The 17,659-nt window shown below is 36.7% G+C and overlaps 1 protein-coding gene and 1 long non-coding RNA gene across 4 annotated transcripts in view; one reads left to right on the top strand and one right to left on the bottom strand.

Moving 5' to 3' along the window:
• Nucleotides 1-17,659, top strand: part of foxf2a (forkhead box F2a) — a 377,307-nt gene that overhangs the window by 274,453 nt on the left and 85,195 nt on the right. The window lies entirely within an intron of this gene.
• LOC309501862 overlaps nucleotides 16,212-17,659 on the bottom strand; it is a 50,995-nt gene continuing 49,547 nt past the window's right edge. For all 3 annotated transcript variants that reach the window (XR_014207007.1, XR_014207008.1, XR_014207009.1), the window contains 2 exons: nucleotides 16,717-16,804; nucleotides 16,212-16,471 (listed from right to left, as the gene is read on the bottom strand). This is a non-coding gene — a long non-coding RNA (uncharacterized lncRNA). The remainder of the gene's footprint in view (nucleotides 16,472-16,716; nucleotides 16,805-17,659) is intronic.

Here is a 17,659-nt window from a genome sequence, read left to right as displayed (position 1 = left end):
GTCACTAGCAGTGATTCATGATGATGGTCCTAAAGTTTCGCGGAGGTGAGAGGAGTTCAGGGCAGCCATATAAGGAGTGTCTCAGTAGGCATTTGAGCAGACACATGGCCCCCTGACCGCCCAGGGGACGGCCCAGCATGCATCACACATTCTGGGATGGCAGTGAGGCAGAACCAGGGTGAGGCATGGGCCAGATGAACAAGAGAGAAAGAAAGAGGATGCAAGGTCCAAAGGTCTCTTCTAAACTATCGTGATACAATATAAATCAAAATAGAAAACTAGTTTGAAACATTTGATAAGACAAGTCCAGAACTTTTGATGACTGTAATGTTATTCACAGCATGCTGCCTCAAAAAATGTGGTTTAGTTATTCCAAATAACAGCGGTGAGTAATCAAAGTAAATGGGTTACATGGCAAGTTAAGCATGCGTAGCAAATAAACTAGTTGAAAATGGCGAAGTAAGGCAAGTTTATTTAAATAGTTTGTCCTGTTGTAGCTTAGTTTTGATCGTAGACACCATAGAAAGCATGTGCTTGGGAAGAATTTACATAAAAAAACCAGGGATTTTGGCAAAATGGGCTGTACACAAATCTTAAAAGGTCAAACCTAAACCGCAGCACTAAGTCATAACGGCGATGTCTTGTCGCAGCAGTTGTAGTGCATGGAAGGATCCTGAGTGTATCACACATATTTGTCCAAACACCAGTGGCCTCCTCCTGGCTGTTACGAGCAGGAGCGATGGTGGGCGTCAGGGGCCTGCTGAATTCTGGGAACTGAGAGTTGTTTGGAGGGTCTCAACAGCTCCCCACTCCCTCTTGGCAGAACATCACAGAGGAACTCATGCAGCTCAAATATTTCTCCGTCAAATGATCTACAAAAACACATCCCACTGCGCACACAAAGGGAAGTATGTGTGCTCGTGTTTGTGAGAAACAGCAAATTATGTTGGTGTTCTCGTATAAATGTTCAGCCAATGCGTCGATATTTTCGTTGTTAACGTCATTGTCTTTTTAACCCAAATCGCTGTCCATGCACTTGGAAAGCCTCTGGACTGGACAGACTTTTTAACATCTGTAATGTAGTTGGTTAAAAATCTAGTGAGCTTGACCTTTGACGATTTCCATAACAATACACATATGATGATTGCAAATAATTTATAATGGATCTAGTGCATAAACTGAGAATATTCTCTCACATGATGCAAGATAAATTTTAGCCCTGGTGAAAAGTGTCAAGTTAAACACCCAGAAATCCCAGATGCCTAAAGTAGCAAACTCTTCTTACATTAATTAACTTTAAAATGTTTTGCTATCTTTTACTTACCATCTTAACTAAACAATATAACTGTTTTAACCTCTCTGCTGCCCCCTTCAGCTCCGGAGAGCATAGTGGTTAAATTACTGCAGGTTGATCGGGTGAACAAAAGTTTGTCTGGAATTTGTGCTTATTACCTCACATTGCAACTGTTGAATTATGAATTATGACTGATTTGATCTCAGAACCGTGAGAAACTTTGGAAGTGAAACACTGCTGCTTACTGATGATCATAATAATCAACAATAAAGTCAAATAAATGTTATACACTCTTAGAAGAAAAGGTTTTACAGTATATAACTTTAAAAGGCTCTGCCAGGCTCTTCATATATAGATCGGTAACACTTTAGTTTATGGTCCAGTTCTCAATATTAACTAGTTGCTTATTAACATGCATAGTAGGATATTGGCTGGTTATTATAAAGCACATAATGCCTTATTCTACATGACTATATTCAACATCACCCAATACCTAAACTTAATAAATACCTTATTAACTATTAATAAGCAGTAATTAGGAGTTTGTTATTTAGTTAATAGTGAGAATAGGACTCTGATCTAAAGTGTGACCTTTTTAATTTATAATTTTGATTACATTTTATGAATTAAACAGCTCAAAACAAACCTTGATTACTAATATATATATATTTTTAAATACCTGTTAAATATTAAAGTATTATGCAACCATAAGACATTTCTCCTTACAGTATAGAACCTTTTTTGGCATAAAGGGTTCTTTAAAATCAAGCCAAGAAGAGTGTACATAAGACAAGCTATACATATAATACATTGTATTTTTCACTAAAAGGTGTAAATTGTGTCAAGTGTCAAGAGCGAGTGCTTTTACAAGCATTAGTCGTGACACAAATAGAAGATAACAGGAAAAAACAAACATATTTATTAGAAATCAAGTAGATATTTCACATTTTTTGCATGAAAAAGTAATGAATTAAAGTAATGTCATGTTAATAAGCAGTAATTAGGATTTTATTGAGGCAAAAGTCATAGTTAATAGTTAATTAATAGTGAGAATAGGACTCTAATCTAAAGTGTGACCTTTTTCATTTTGATTCAATTTTATGAATTAAACAGCTCATAAACATTCTTGATTACAAAAAAAAAAAAATGAAATTAGCTGTAAAATATTAAAGTTGAATGCAACCATAAGACATTTCTCCTTACAATATATATCAAGGCGATGGAAAGGTAAAGAGCCAAACATTAGTCCCACACTGATGAGTAATATCTTCTTGAGGTGCGTAGATCCTTCTTTTTTTTTTTTTTTTTTTAGTTCCTTACAATGTATAGAAACTTTTTGGTGTAAAAGGTCCTTTAAAATCAAGCCAATAACCCTCAGGTTCTACAGGGTTCTAAGCCCACTGAACCTTTTTTTTTTTGAAGAGTGTATATAAGTTATAAATATAATACATAGTTTTTTTTCACTAAACGGTGTAAATCGTGTCAAGTATCAAGAGTGAGTGCTTTTACAAGCATTAGTCGTGACACAAATACAAGATAACAGAAAAAATTGCAATTTATTAGAAATTAAGTAGATATTTCACATTTTTGTGCATGAAAAAGTAATGAATTAATGTCATGTACTTACACGTAATTACTAGTAATTACTATGCCTGTTGCAAATTACGATTCATTTTAAACATTTGAGTTCAAAACAGATAATAAAGTTGAGACAAATATAGACATAATACACAAACACAAGCTAACACCTCTAACAAATAACAGACTGTGTGTGTCTTAGTCACTCTCATAATTTTGTCAAAAGCAGCCTATACTATACTGTCCCATTGTGTGCAATCTTAGTGTCACCTGTACATTTAAATGTGCATTTAGTGAAGAGAGAAGTACGTTATTCATCAACATTTAATTCATTTAATGGAAATTCTGTTAAGAGGTTCGTTTCCAAGACTGAGAAAGCTGTGCGGTGTGATTCTCATCTGTCTTTCACTCATGTGACTCTCTCTGTCTTCCTCGCAGGAGTCTGACCTCTGGTAACTGCAGCCTGTTCAAACATATCCCCGTTTCATGCGCAAACAATACAGTAGAGGGGAACGGCAGAAGAGAAAACCCTCTTCATATTGCTTACTGGTGCCTGATGAACCCACAAATCATACACAAAGACTTCTTTATGAGAACATAGTGAACCCAGTGAGATAAAAGTGGAGCGTACAGCTGAGACAGATTATTAAGCCGCAGGACTTCGAGCAGGTGTTTTCGTCCAGAGCGCCAGTGGTTTTAGGTTAGCGGCTAACTGCCTCAATCTGTGACAAGACTCCCAGCACAGCGTGTCACATGGGGCCGTTGTTTTTAACCGCTAATATTAACATTTTTCTTCTTCTCTGAGAGAGAGAGAGAGAGAGGGATTTGGAGAGCGCTCTGGGCCACGTACTGTTACGTGCAGCGCTCTGGGGGCTTTTAGGCCAGCCGTGTGTTGACATAAAGCAGGGACGATGGATTTAGCCACAAGAAAATTACGCGAAGTCAACCAGGCTGGAGTGGCGGGCATTTTTGTCATTACGGGGTGGGTGGTGAAAATAAAACAGAGAGAGAGATGTTGAGGGAAAGCAGTCTAGAGAAACATTTCCATTTATTTTTAGACCGAGTCAATGGTCTTGCTAGTGTAGATGCTAGCATTGGATGTGTGTGCATGTTTTGTTTTTTTAAGCTACAGTAGCCTATATAAAAATCCATTCTCATGTTTGTGTGACTTTGTTTAGCATGGTTTACCAGGTTACACTTTATTTCGATAGTCAAGTTTAGACATTCTACTGACTATAAGTAACTTTGTAACTGCATGAGCTTTAACACTTAACCATAACCTAACAGTCTACTGCAGTAAGCTAGTTGACATGTAGTTGCAAAGTTACTCATAGACAGTTTTCCTGTGGAATTGGGCTACTTTTAAGCTGTTACTGCACGTTCATTTCTTTTCCGTGGGTTAATTTTCTATTTCTCGCTGTTGGCGAGGATATGACATGGTGTCATTTGCCAGTTTGCTAGTTACATTTTTATGAATTCTAACAATTAATGAACAAGAACAAACGTGAACAACACTCGGAGTTGACAGGCTTGATTCACAAATTCAGACAAAATTATGTAAAAAAAAATCTCAAGAATCCTAGTAAACATAGTCAGTTATGTCTTAAGTGAACGGAAACATATGTGTACAGTGTCAGATGTCTGTGTTTTTAATGTTAATCAAACAACAAAAGACAGGGAAATCACTCACGGCTCTTGACTGAATAACTTTAATAAGGATGAAGATATGCAGTGTTATTTTACATTTGCTTATTTTATTACATTTCTGTACCTGAAAACCACTGTCAGAACTTGTAAAGCACTATTTCATTTGTATCTTTGTTATATTATATTTATTTGGGCTTTTGCTTGTAATTTAATTATTTGTTTTTATTTTACTACTGACTGTTTACTCATCTTTAATGTTTTACTTTTATTTTAGTTAGCGTTGCAGTCGATTACCGCCGGCACTGGTTTCATGCCGATACAATATATTTATGGCCGGTACATTTTTTGAAGTCATATTATAATATCCAGATTAAAATACCATAATTTTACATTATGTTTGATATGAAAACCTTATTAAAATATGTAAAAACATCAAACACTTTTTACATTGAAATTGAATTACATTTTAAATGAATTGAACCATTTATTTATTCTGAACTATCCAAAACACAAACCACTCCAAACAAACCAGTTAAAACACACTGTCGTATAACGAATATAAAAACAAGAGCAAAACGCCATCATTCAACATTTCTGAAACTAGGTGAAACTCTACAAGATTGTCTTGTTGTGCATCACTTCTATACGTATTTGGTCCCAACAATGTATAGGAAAAGTGTGTGACTTAGGTGTACAAATACTGGTAACACTTTACAATAAAGTTCATTAGTTAACATTATTTAATGTAATAACTAACATGAACTAACAATGAGCAATACACTTGTTACAGTATTTATTCATCTTTGTTAATGTTAGTTAATACAAATCCATTGTTTGTTCATGTTAGTTGCATTAACTAATGTTAACAAATTCAACGTTTGATTTTAATAATGTATTAGTAAATGTTGAAATGAATATTAACTATGATTAATTAATGCTGTAGAAGTATTGTTCATTCTTAGTTCATGTTAACTAAGGTAGTTAACTAATGTTAACTAATGAACCTTATTGTAAAGTGTTACCCAAATACTGCTTGAGGACATTGGAAAGTCTCTCTCATTTTCACTAATCTCAACTTTAAAACAGGAAGGTAATACATGTGTGCCTGTATGCAAATAGCTTGTGTTAGCATTGGCTTACAGCAGGAGGTGATGATGGTGCAGTAGTCAGGCCACAAATGATGTTGATGTGAATGACGTGCCACGCTAATGTGTGTCTTTTATTGAGCCTCATCAACTGGACATCACCGGACCTGAACGTCTCCTCTTGCAGAAGCTCAATCCACACGAGCACAGCTGGATCATGTCCATATCTCCATCAGCGTGTGTGTGTGTGTGTGTGTGTGTGTGTGTGTGTGTGTGTGTGTGTGTGTGTGTGTGTGTGTGTGTGTGTGTGTGTGTGTGTGTGTGTGAAGGGCCAGAATTTGAGTAGAATTTACATAATTAAACTGGCAGATCAGTTGTATGCACATATAATAGAGCATCAATCTTTTTCATATGTCTTTTTTATTATTTATTTATTTATTTATTTATTTACAATAGATTCTATATTGCTGTTATCATGAATTTAGAGAGTTGAAAGTGTGATAGGAATATGTCTTTTCTTTTTATCAGAGTTGTTATTTTGCCCATTCTTCATTTGGAATAATTAATTAGCCATATATTGAGGTAGAAGAGGAGTAATTCATAATTGTTTTTAAAAATAAATACATGTATTTGTTTTTTTTGCTTTGTTTATATGTTTGTTTATTTATGTATTCCTGTTCTAGTGTCAGGAATATTTGATAAACAGTACATAAAATAAGCTGTTTTTTTTGTTGTTTTTTTTAAGAAAGAAAGAAAGGTAACACTTTATTTTAAGATAACAGTTGCACGTTACATGTAATTACCATAGTAATAACAGTACATTATGCATAATTACAAGTAACTAACTCTCAAACCTAACCTTAGTGTACGTTTACACAACAACGATGTACTAAAAATGGAAAAGTTTTTCCTTTGTTTTGTTTTTTTGCCACGTTGTCAAAACAATCCCTGTTAACAAAGATCAGCGAAAACGACTAAAAACGTTAGAAGAAACATTAAAAACCGACTAAAAACGGGCCAGTAGTTGGCGGTGTCTGTTTGTAAAGAGCCGCTACACGCCTATAGACTGAACACGTAACACACATGTGCATGACGTCACCGGTTTCACAGATTCGTGTTTTTGTAGTTTACACTGAGACGATAACAGTGTCATTTTCAAAAACTTGCATTTGAGTTTACACTGTTGTCGTGTACATCAGCCACAGCGCATAACAGGTTTTACATTTCTAGTTGAAAACGGTGTCGTGTAAACTACAACTAACCCTCAACCAAACCCTAATCCAACTTCATAGTAAGTACATATAGTTGTTTAAAATTACTCAGTACTTAAATATATACTGTAATTACACTGTAACAATGACACCTTAAAATAAAGTGTAACCCTATATTTCAAGGTATCATTGTTACAGTGTAATTATATATTTAAGAATTGAGTAATATTTAAAAACTATATGTACTTACTATAGGGGTAGGGTTAGGGTTTGGTTGAGGGTTAGTTGCGTGTAATTATGCATAACTTACTGTTATTACTATGGTAAGTAAATCTAACAATGTAACAATGACACTGTAAAATAAAGTGCACACTTTATTTGGTAACACTTTATTTTACAGTGTCCTTGTTACAGACGTTACATGTACTTACCATAGTAATAACAGTAAATTATACATAATTACACACAAATAAGCCTAAACCAAAACCTAATCCTACCCAAATCCTATAGTAAGTACATGTAGTTACTTAATATTACTCAGTACTTAAATATATAATTACACTGTAACAATGACACCTTAAAATAAAGTGTAACCCTTTATTTGAAGGTGTCATTGTTACGGTGTAATTATATATTTAAATACTGAGTAATATTAAGTAACTACATGTACTTACTATAGGGTTTGGTTGAGGGTTAGTTGCATGTAATTATGCATAATTTACTGTTATTACTATGGCAAGTACATGTAACATATGTAACAAAGACAGTAGTGTAACCAAAAGAGGGGAAAAAAAGCAAGCTCTTTCTGTCTGTCTGTCTCTCTGTTTTCAAGCTCACTGAATGACTTTATTAATTCTGTCTGGATGCTGATGATGTCACATGAGTGATGATGACCTCACAGCGGCAGTCCAGCAAAGCTCAGGTGATTTTAACAGTTGCTGGAGTGTGTTGTGTGCCCAGACACGCCGGCGTTCAGATGAAGTATGTTCCAGGACAAGCTTTCAGGCTGTTTCACACTCCACTGAGTTTCTCTCTCTCCGTACAATCCGTCGGGAAGCTGCCTGTGGCAAACACGGATTATACAGTGTCAGTCTCAGAGAGGGCAAGAGCCGGTCTCAGACAAACAGAGATGCGTTTACTGTGTGTGTGTGTGTGTGTGTGTGTGTGTGTGTGTGTGTGTGTGTGTGTGTGTGTGTGTGTGTGTGTGTGTGTGTGTGTGTGTGTGTGTGTGTGTGTGTGTGTGTGTGTGTGTGTGTGTGTGTGCACGCACGAGGACACACACAGCTGTTTCTGTACTGAACGATTTAAAAAAGGGTATTTTATTGATTATGTATAAATTATCTTAATGATTTATATCCATTCAAACATTTTATGACGAAAATGTGAATGTTGCTGTGTGTTTCTTGTGGTTGACTGATTTGTTTATTACGGTATTTTTATTTTATTTTATTTTATATAATTTCATTATTTTGTTTTATTGTATGCCCATTTTATTTTATTTTATTTTATGCCCATTGTATTTTATTGATTTGTTTTATTTTATATTATTTTATTATATATTATTTTATTTCATGCCCATTCATTTATTTTATTATGTTATGCCCATTCTTTTCTATTTTATGTTATGCCTGTTTCATCATCCATCAGGAGAACATCATACGTCTGATCACTTAAAAAAAGAAAGAAAAGCACATCTGTCCACTATAAGACATTTGATTTGAGGAAGAGCAATGCTAATTGTATTTAAGTCATTTTAGAAACATGTTTACACGGCCTTTATAGTTCAGTAAGAACAAGAACACAACACAAATCACCCAAAAAAGTCCCTCTACAGCTCAGAATAACACCAATATGAATGCCTTTATTTCTATTCTAAATGAAATGCATGTCCAGACCAATAAAGCCTTTGTGCCTGCGGACGCTTTATTAATCTCCATCATATTCAGTTAGGTGGAGAGGTTTCAGCCTGTCACTCTCTACAACTGTTTAAAGTCAGTTCTGAGGCAGGATCATGACCGCATGTCTCTTTTGTTCATTTCCTGAGCATCAGTGTTTGTGGTGGGGGACGGAGGGGCTTCAAAGGGCCCGGGGCCGGGGGGGTCTCGATGCTGAGAGAAACGGGGGCGTTTAGAGGACTTCCAGTGAAGCTCCACTGCTCAATACAGTCTGAGGAGGGTAGTGAACACACTGTAGAGTCAGGCGTAAACACATTATATTCAGATAATCACTGTCTAACTGTATGGCACTTCACTCACTGACACTTCAAATTAATGGATTTATTATGTGAGAAGAAAGAGGCGACTGACTGATACGTGATATTAATACAGCGGGGAAGGATATCGATTGAAACTGGTCATGATAATTATCTTATTTGCCAGAATAATAATTTATTTGAATTATTATCGGTTACACTTTAGTTTATAATATTAATATCAATATATGAATATGTATTATTAATTAACTACATGTACTTACTATAGGATTAGGATTAGGGTTGGTTGCATGTAATTATGCATAATTTATAGTAATTACTATAGAAACTAACATGTGTAACAAGGACACTGTAAAATAAAATTGTGTTACCATATTATTAGTATCATCATTATTATTATTAAAAGTATAATTAATTATTGAACATCGTTGTCTATCATATTACCTTTATATATAAGACTAAAAATGTGCTTCAGGATGAGCTTGAGGTTTGGGTTTTCGGGAACATTTTTATATATTTTTTTTTTTTTTTTTTTTGTTCACGAAAGCTGCATTTATTTGTGCACTTATTTATAATTATAATATCGTGAAATATTATTACAATTTAAAACAACATGACCGCATCCTCCTTCAGAAATAATTATGATATGCTTATTTGCTGCTCAAGAAGCATTTATGATTATTGTCAATGTTGAAAAATACAGTTGTGCTTAATATGGGGAAACTGAAACACTTTTTTTTTTCAGGATTCTTTGATGAATAGAAAGTAAAGACTGTCTATTTGGATTAGAATCTTTTGTAACATACATGTCTTTATTGTCACTTTTTGATCACTTTAATGCATCCTTTCTGAATGAAAGTATTCATTTCTTCCACCCCTTAAAAAAAAAAAAAACTTACCGAGCTCAAACCTTTGAATAGTGTGATCCTGCCTAAAAACACTACTTAACCATGGTAGAGTCACTGTAACGAATGGCCTCTGGTGACTCCATAACCCTGCAGAAAACAAGCAATGCTAGATACTTGTAGAGAAGAAAGCTCTTGCTAATACATAAAAGTGAATTATGTAGAGGACTGAGTGAGCTCACGTTCTGCGTGTGAGATTCAATTATCTTAAAAACAATAGAAAGCAATGTAGAAGAGCTCATCTGAACACATGTATTAGTGTGAACCTCTGAACTCATCTCCACTGGCATCCAGCCGTTCGCAGTGTCATCTGAAGCTGTTTCTAACCGTTCCAGCCCTCCCGTACACAAAGCCTTTTCTCTTAATCTATGTAAATTCACCCTCTCACCTCTAACCCCTCGGCCAGATCCAAACCAGACGCTGGTTCATCCCCATCGCGAGCACTTGAAGCGCTGACCTCCTTCAGGTGATGGTCTGGTCCTGATTAAAGCGTAACCTCTGCTGGGTTAAACCAGCACACACAAACACCAGTCGCTTCTCCCGACAGCTGCTGCTCAATCTGCTTCTAATGGTGCCCAAAATTGCAACAACATGCAAAAAAAAAAAAGTGTGTGTGCTTTTGAAATTCATGTGAAATGAAAGCCGTAATTGTGGACGGTTTGGTATTTATAAAGAGTTAGGTGTTTCGGATCAGTCATCAGAGTCGAACTCTCTGTCCTGACTTAAATATTGGTGCACTGCTGAGATAAGAGCATTATTGGAGAAAAGCAGCTTTACTCAAGCCATTTACTGTTAATTCATCTTTAGATGTTCGGGGGAATTCACCCTTGTTATGAAAGGGGATTCCCTGAAGAGTGTGTGTGTGTGTGTGTGTGTGTGTGTGTGTGTGTGTGTGTGTGTGTGTGTGTGTGTGTGTGTGTGTGTGTGCTCTGTCATATTTAGTTTGAAATTGCACACACAAGCAAAAAGCAAAGCCTGTATAGTCTTGTGGCACAGTCATCTTAACATGTAAAAGACATCAATTAAAGAGGACCTATTATGCCCTTTTACAAAGTCTTGATGTTGCTTGTGGGTTCTACTAGAACAGGTTTTCATGCTTGAATGTTCATAAATCACATTATGTTCCCCATATTCTCCATTGTTGCAGCTCCTCTCTTCCCAGTCTGTCAGTAACGCTCTGTTTAGTTCCTGTCTCTATGAAGCTCCTCCTTCTGAAAAACACACTGTGCTCTGATTGGTCGGCTGGAGCAGTGTGTTGTGATTGGTCAAGCGCTTCGAGTGTGTTTGGGAAATGTCCCGCCTCTTACCATAACCGACAGTTTCAACACACTATAACTAACTCAACCAGGCCCCGCCCCTTTATTCTGCATATGAATTATTTAAATGAGGAATATTGTGACGTGTTCGTTCCCGGAAGAAACTCAAGACTATGATGGATGCGTTTCAGGAGTTCAGAAACACTGACACTGATATAGAGAAGAACTCCTGCTTTGCAGAACTTTTTCAGGATTAAACAGGATTAATACACAAAGTTGGGTAACACTTTATTTTTCAGTGTCCTTGTTACATATGTTACATGTACTTACCATAGTAATAACAGTAAATTATGCATAATTACAAGCAACTAACCCTCAACCAAACCCTAATCCTACCCTAACACTATATTAAGTACATGTAGTTAATTAATATTACTCAGTGCTTAAATATATAATTACATTGTAACAATGACACCTTAAAATAAAGTGCAACCTTAAGTTATTATGTAAAAAAAAAGAAGAAGCACAATAGGTCCAATATAACAACATTTCATTTATATTAAATGCAAAGTACTGTACAGATTAATTACATACCCCTAACCCTAAGTATGAAACTAATATGAATTGTTGTGCACCTTTTTGCATTATATTTATTGATTTAATGTAATTAATGTAATGTATTCGTATTCCTGTTCCTATACTGTATGTCTCTATGTATCTTAAGGAATGGTAAAAAAATCACATTTGACATCCAAATGTCTTCCACTACTCAACTCATGCAGACTATATCAATCACACACACACACACACACACACACACACACACACACACACACACACACACACACACACACACACACACACACACACGTCTGTAGCTCTGCTGGTGTCATTATTTATAGTGGCTCCAGTGTTCTTGAAGGGTGCAAAGTGTTTCTAATAAACGGTTTCGAATTTCCCCAGAGTTTAACTCTGTGTGTGTGTGTGTGTGTGTGTGTGTGTGTGTGTGTGTGTGTGTGTGTGTGTGTGTGTGTGTGTGTGTGTGTGTGTGTGTGTGTGTGTGTGTGTGTGTGTGTGTGTGTGTGTGTGTGTGTGTGTAAGGGCTTATGCTCCTAAAGAATCCCAGACTGCTGACAGCCCAGGGGTCGTCCAACTGTCTCCCCCGCCTTCACTGCACATGAGGTGTGGAGAGAGAGAGAGAGAGAGAGAGAGAGAGAGAGAGAGAGAGAGAGAGAGTGACTGACAGACAAAAGCCATAAATAAAGTTCTCTGTCGTCGAGTGTGAGGTGATCCATTAGAGCGCACTGTCAGCGGGCCCGCTAATATTTCACAGGTAGAGGAGATGTGTGTTTATGATTCAGGAGTGAAAGAGGGATGAGTGAGGCGCTGCAGGTCTCTCCTCTGTTAACAAATCATCTCTTCTCTTTTATTAGATGCTGGATAGGCTTATGTGTTGCACGTAAAATATATATATATATATATATATATATATATTAGGAAGAATTACATTTTTCTTAACCATGGAAGAGCTGTGTGTGGTCAAACTAACTTTTGTCCAATCAGAGGAGCTCTAGAACGAGAATGTCCCTCCCATCTGCGTGTCGATGGCAAAAGCCAGTAGGAAATCACAGCCGTGGTTGTGACGTGAACTATGTTACTGGCCTTAAAAAGAAAAGAAAAGATGAACCCTTTGGTATGAGCCACCCATCTTCTGTTTTCAGCAGGAGGAGGTTCAGCTCTTAAACAGCAGCTGTCAGCAGAACTACCTGCCACTGACAGTCTGAAGAAGGAGATTCCTGCCACTTGTAGCCGCCAATCAAGCAGGAGTCACCATAGACTTATAGTCCATGACTTCTTATTCTTGTGCATTAGTTAAAGTGACTGTCTGAGACATTTAAGTTGTTAATGTCTACGTACTGGAGACTTGGCAATCTACGAGTTTTATGACATCACATTCACAACTGTTTGAAGTTGTATAAAGGTTGGGGCCATTAGGATACACACACACACACACACATATATATATATATATATAGCAGCACAAAATATGAAGCAGCAGCACAACTGTTTTCAACACTGATAATAATTAGAAATGTTTCTTGAGCATCAAATCATCATATTAGACTGAATTCTGAAGGATCATGTGACACTGAAGACTGGAGTAATGATGCTGAAAATTCAGCTTTGATCACAGGAATAAATTACATTTTAACATATACACTCTAAAAACACTGAGTTAAAAACAACCTAATTTGGGTTGTTTTCAACATAAGGGTTGGGTAAATATAGGACAGAACACATGTTGGGTGAATTTTACCCAGCAAATTGGGTTGTGTATTTAACCCAGCATAATAGGTTGATTTAACTCAGCATAGTTCATTAATTTTTGCCTTAAATCCTCTAAACAAAAAAACAAAAAATTCAATGCAACTTCTGGTTTGCATGATAATTCCTTTATTTTCTATCATATTTTACAGTATAGCATACACACTAAAAACTCCTGGGTTATTTCTTCAACCCATTTTCTGGGTTATTTGTGTTGGGTTAAAATTATGGGTTATTTTTCAAAGAGTAACCCATGTTCTGGGTTATAGGGTGGGCTTTCTCTCTCCTGGAATTTTCTCACAACAGTCGTTTGAAATAACCGTCGCTTCGCGCTCGATCCGTTTTTGGCTGTGCTTCTTCGGTGCAACTTCATCTATTCGGTTGTTAAGTCGTGACGTAACCACTCTCCGATAATTCTCTTTCCGGGTCCAAAGTCCAGGTCCTCTCTACCTACCGCTTTCGCTAGTGTTTTGGTTATTATTGAGTGTTTTTACAATGCCGCAGTGCTGTGTCCCGAGCTAACTCACTTCAACCTCGTAAATCTTTTTCATTGATGCCTGGACTCTACCCTTAATTATGCCACCTGAGTGATGAGCTACACTAACCACTCTGTTGGTGTTAAAGGAATTTAAACCCTTTTTGACCGCCAAGGGTGCCTCACTAAGAAGGACGTGATCGTAAATAAATTTACAGGTTCCACCATTGTTATTTCTGGACGAGAGGAGCGCTTGGACCCGGAAAAGGCTAAACGTCACGCGTGACGTCAGACTTAACAATCGGATATTCAAGGTAAGAGAGTATTTTCAGTGTTGATGTAACGTAAACTTTTCTGTGTCCATGTCCCCGTTGCTAGTTTAGCACCATTTGCTAAAAAAATTACCATGGCTTAGTTGCTACGTTGAGACTAGCGTTAGTCGTGGTAATTCTGTGGTTGGCATGTAGCCGCGGCTATCTAGGACAACTCGAGGTATCGCACACCGGACGCGCACTTTCTCAGTTTATGGCCAGCAGTATTGTTATGTTAAAGGACATTATGAAATTAAGATAATGTCTGTACTATGTTCTGATTGTACTGTAGAATTAAATACAATCGTTGCCAAGTCTGCAGTCAAAACAGTTTACCTCAGATCGTCCGTTAACTGAATGAATTGAGAATCTCACGTCTATAAATCCGATAACATCAGCAATTTTCATTCAATCAGCTCATTTCTGTGATTAAATGTAAAACTAAATGTATATTTCAGCACATGGTAAGGTCAGTATATACATCAACGACGATTTGAGACAAATATAATGTCAATTTAATATAAAACTATGTAAATGGCGCGGCAGGATTTTGAACACGGTCCTGAGCCGTTGCTGGGCGACGCGGACAGACGCCGGATGGCGCCACCGGTGTGTGTACACTCATAGAGAATAATGTGTTCGAATTTTAAAGACATGGCAGTGCGCGTCCGGTGAGCGATACCTCGAGTTGTCCTAGACGCGACGCGACGCGGCGCTGCGCTTCTCGTCCGGTGTGCTACACCGTTTAGCCGCGGCTACAGTACAGAGCGACGAGGCAACACAATAGTTGAGTTATGTTTACCAGCTGCACCGTGCTTATCATTGCTCTACTGGCTGAAGTAGTGAGAGTTAAAGAAACGGGTCAAGTCTTCGAATTGTTGCTAACCTCTATATTGCTATGTTTTCTCCAGGTCATTTTGAATGGACAGCTTTGTCGCTGATAAGCTAACTGAGTGGCGGCTGTCTGAGCTGAGGTGAGCATTTTACTGCCCTTATATCATCTCTCTATACCTAATTTTTTTTCTTTAATAAGACTTAAATGTGTCAGTGCAAGATTTTGTTAAAGTCACAACTTCTTCGACAGTGGGGTATGCATATCTATATAACCCTAAAAGATACTTGTGCCTTGTCTTTAAGCTGTTATGCATAAGAATGGGCCAGATATTCACCTTTGCATTAATGTCATTACACTTGTTAATGAAAGAAAAGATGGACAGTATAGACTGTCATTCACACAAAATGGGTAATACTGCAAAATAACCACATTAGTTAACTGGCAATTTGGGCCACGTAAAAAAAAAAAAAAAAAAAGCCACAGCATTCCCTTGAAAGTGATTATTTGTTAGCTTGATAATGAAAGAGTGTCTGGTGAGTGGTTCACAATTGTCTCGACTTATTAACAATACTCATGTTGTCTTGTTTTCTGTCTTTCAGATGAAGACATAGATGAGGAGGCATTTCTTCTCTTTGATGAGGACACTATCAAAAATCTTGTCCCCAAAGTTTTTTTTTTTTTTTTTAGGCTCTTCAGAGAATTGTTGTTTATTTTTCTATTTTTTATTTCTAATATTGTCGTTAAAGTGTGACCTAAAATAAATAGGAAAATAAACATGCCCAAGTGTGTGTTTTTTTATATTGATTTTAATTTAATGCAATAAAAATGTGAAAGTGCTTGAAGTGTGTAATATAATGTAAAACAAAGTTTTATTTTCTGAAATAAGGCATACTGGGATAGTAACCCAAGTTAGGTTATTTTGACCCAACTCCTGGGTTAAAAAAGGATCAACTAATTTTTTAAACCCAACATTTGGGTCAGGTATTTAACCCAGAATTTGGGTCAAAAAGAATAACCCAATTTTCTGGGTTGAAATAACCCAGAAATTAGTTGGTCCCTTGTTAACCCAGGAGTTGGGTCAAAAATAACCCAGGAGTTGTTAGTGTGTATCTTCAGTGTCTTTAATACATATTGCCTACATTTAAGATCGTTTAACAAATATTAGAAGTAAAAAAAATAAACATTTAGAAGTAATTGAAGTCTAATGGACCAGTCTCTGTTGTCTCGTCTCCACTGTAACAGCGCTGGATCTGGAGCCGGAGCTTGTGTCGTGTTCATCGGGGGAACTTCTAACTTCAGACCGCCGCCCTGCGTTAAGTGGCGACTGACTCCATAACCTGTCCATAAACAAACAGTGTACAGTTCTGAGAACATATTTTAACATCATACGTTTTTATATTCTATGTTTAAATAAAATCATAACATTTTATACAAGGCATCAGGCCGTTTCCATCAGGCAAAAAAGATCGACGCGACACTCGTTTAGGTGACTAACATCGCGCCGCTGTACATTGCTTTGCACAAACTTAAAATATATACAGCACAATAACAAATTTATAGATCAAATAAAATATACACAAACCTGCATTTTACCGAAGACATGCACCATTTTGACGGAGCTGCTCCACACTTATTCAACGATAAATAACTCAATCCCTGGGTTGTTACGTCTGAAACAAAACACAAAAACTACCCAAATACTGAAAAAATAACCCAAAACGATTACCCAAAAGGCTCAAACCAGGATTTGGGTAGAAAAAAAGACAACAGCTATTTTAAATTGTAAGAAAAAAACCTTGTTTAGAGTGGAGGTAAACCTGTTTGTTGTGTTTGTAGGGATGTCTAACATGAGGTGAAATCATTGTGTGCAGAACTGAACCTTGGGTTCTTCAGATCTGTAGCAGTTCAGATCTTCTAGTCGGGCCAAATCTCATCACCCCCAACCCGAGACAGAAGCTCTCAGCCAAGCATTTAGCCAACAAAGAAAATGAAACCCTATCTCCCCCCGCAGTTTTATCTGAGCTCAGCATCAGTCAGCAGGCTGTAGAGGAATTAAAGGTTTAATATTTGATATCGTCAGGGTCATCTGCATTCATGAGAACTAGAAAAACGTCTCTTTTTTCTCGTGTTTACCCAGACAAGCCCCATAGTTTCCACATGACATGAACACAAGTTAATGGCAGCTCTGATTTGATGTCAAATGAAGACCTCAGCGTCTGAGATATGGCAGTCACAGATTATTTGAATAGCGATTGATAAACTAAACTTAGTGGTATCTATGATTGTTTCACTTTTTGATGTGGTCTTCATGATATGCTATTGCACTAACTGCTAGACCATTGAGGCAACAGTTCATTTATTTTTCAAATGAAATTCCAACATAGGTATGAATTGACATGGATTCACGCATAATAATACTGATATTACATTACAACTTTGTAATATTACTGTTTTTAGATTATGAGGTTACACTTTATTTTAAGGTGTCATTGTTACAGTGTAATTATATATTTAAGTACTGAGTA

The sequence above is a fragment of the Leuciscus leuciscus genome (assembly GCF_965113295.1).
Source record: "Leuciscus leuciscus genome assembly, chromosome: 6".
Classification (NCBI taxonomy): Eukaryota; Metazoa; Chordata; class Actinopteri; order Cypriniformes; family Leuciscidae; genus Leuciscus; species Leuciscus leuciscus.
This window is presented reverse-complemented; position numbering and strand designations above follow the sequence as displayed.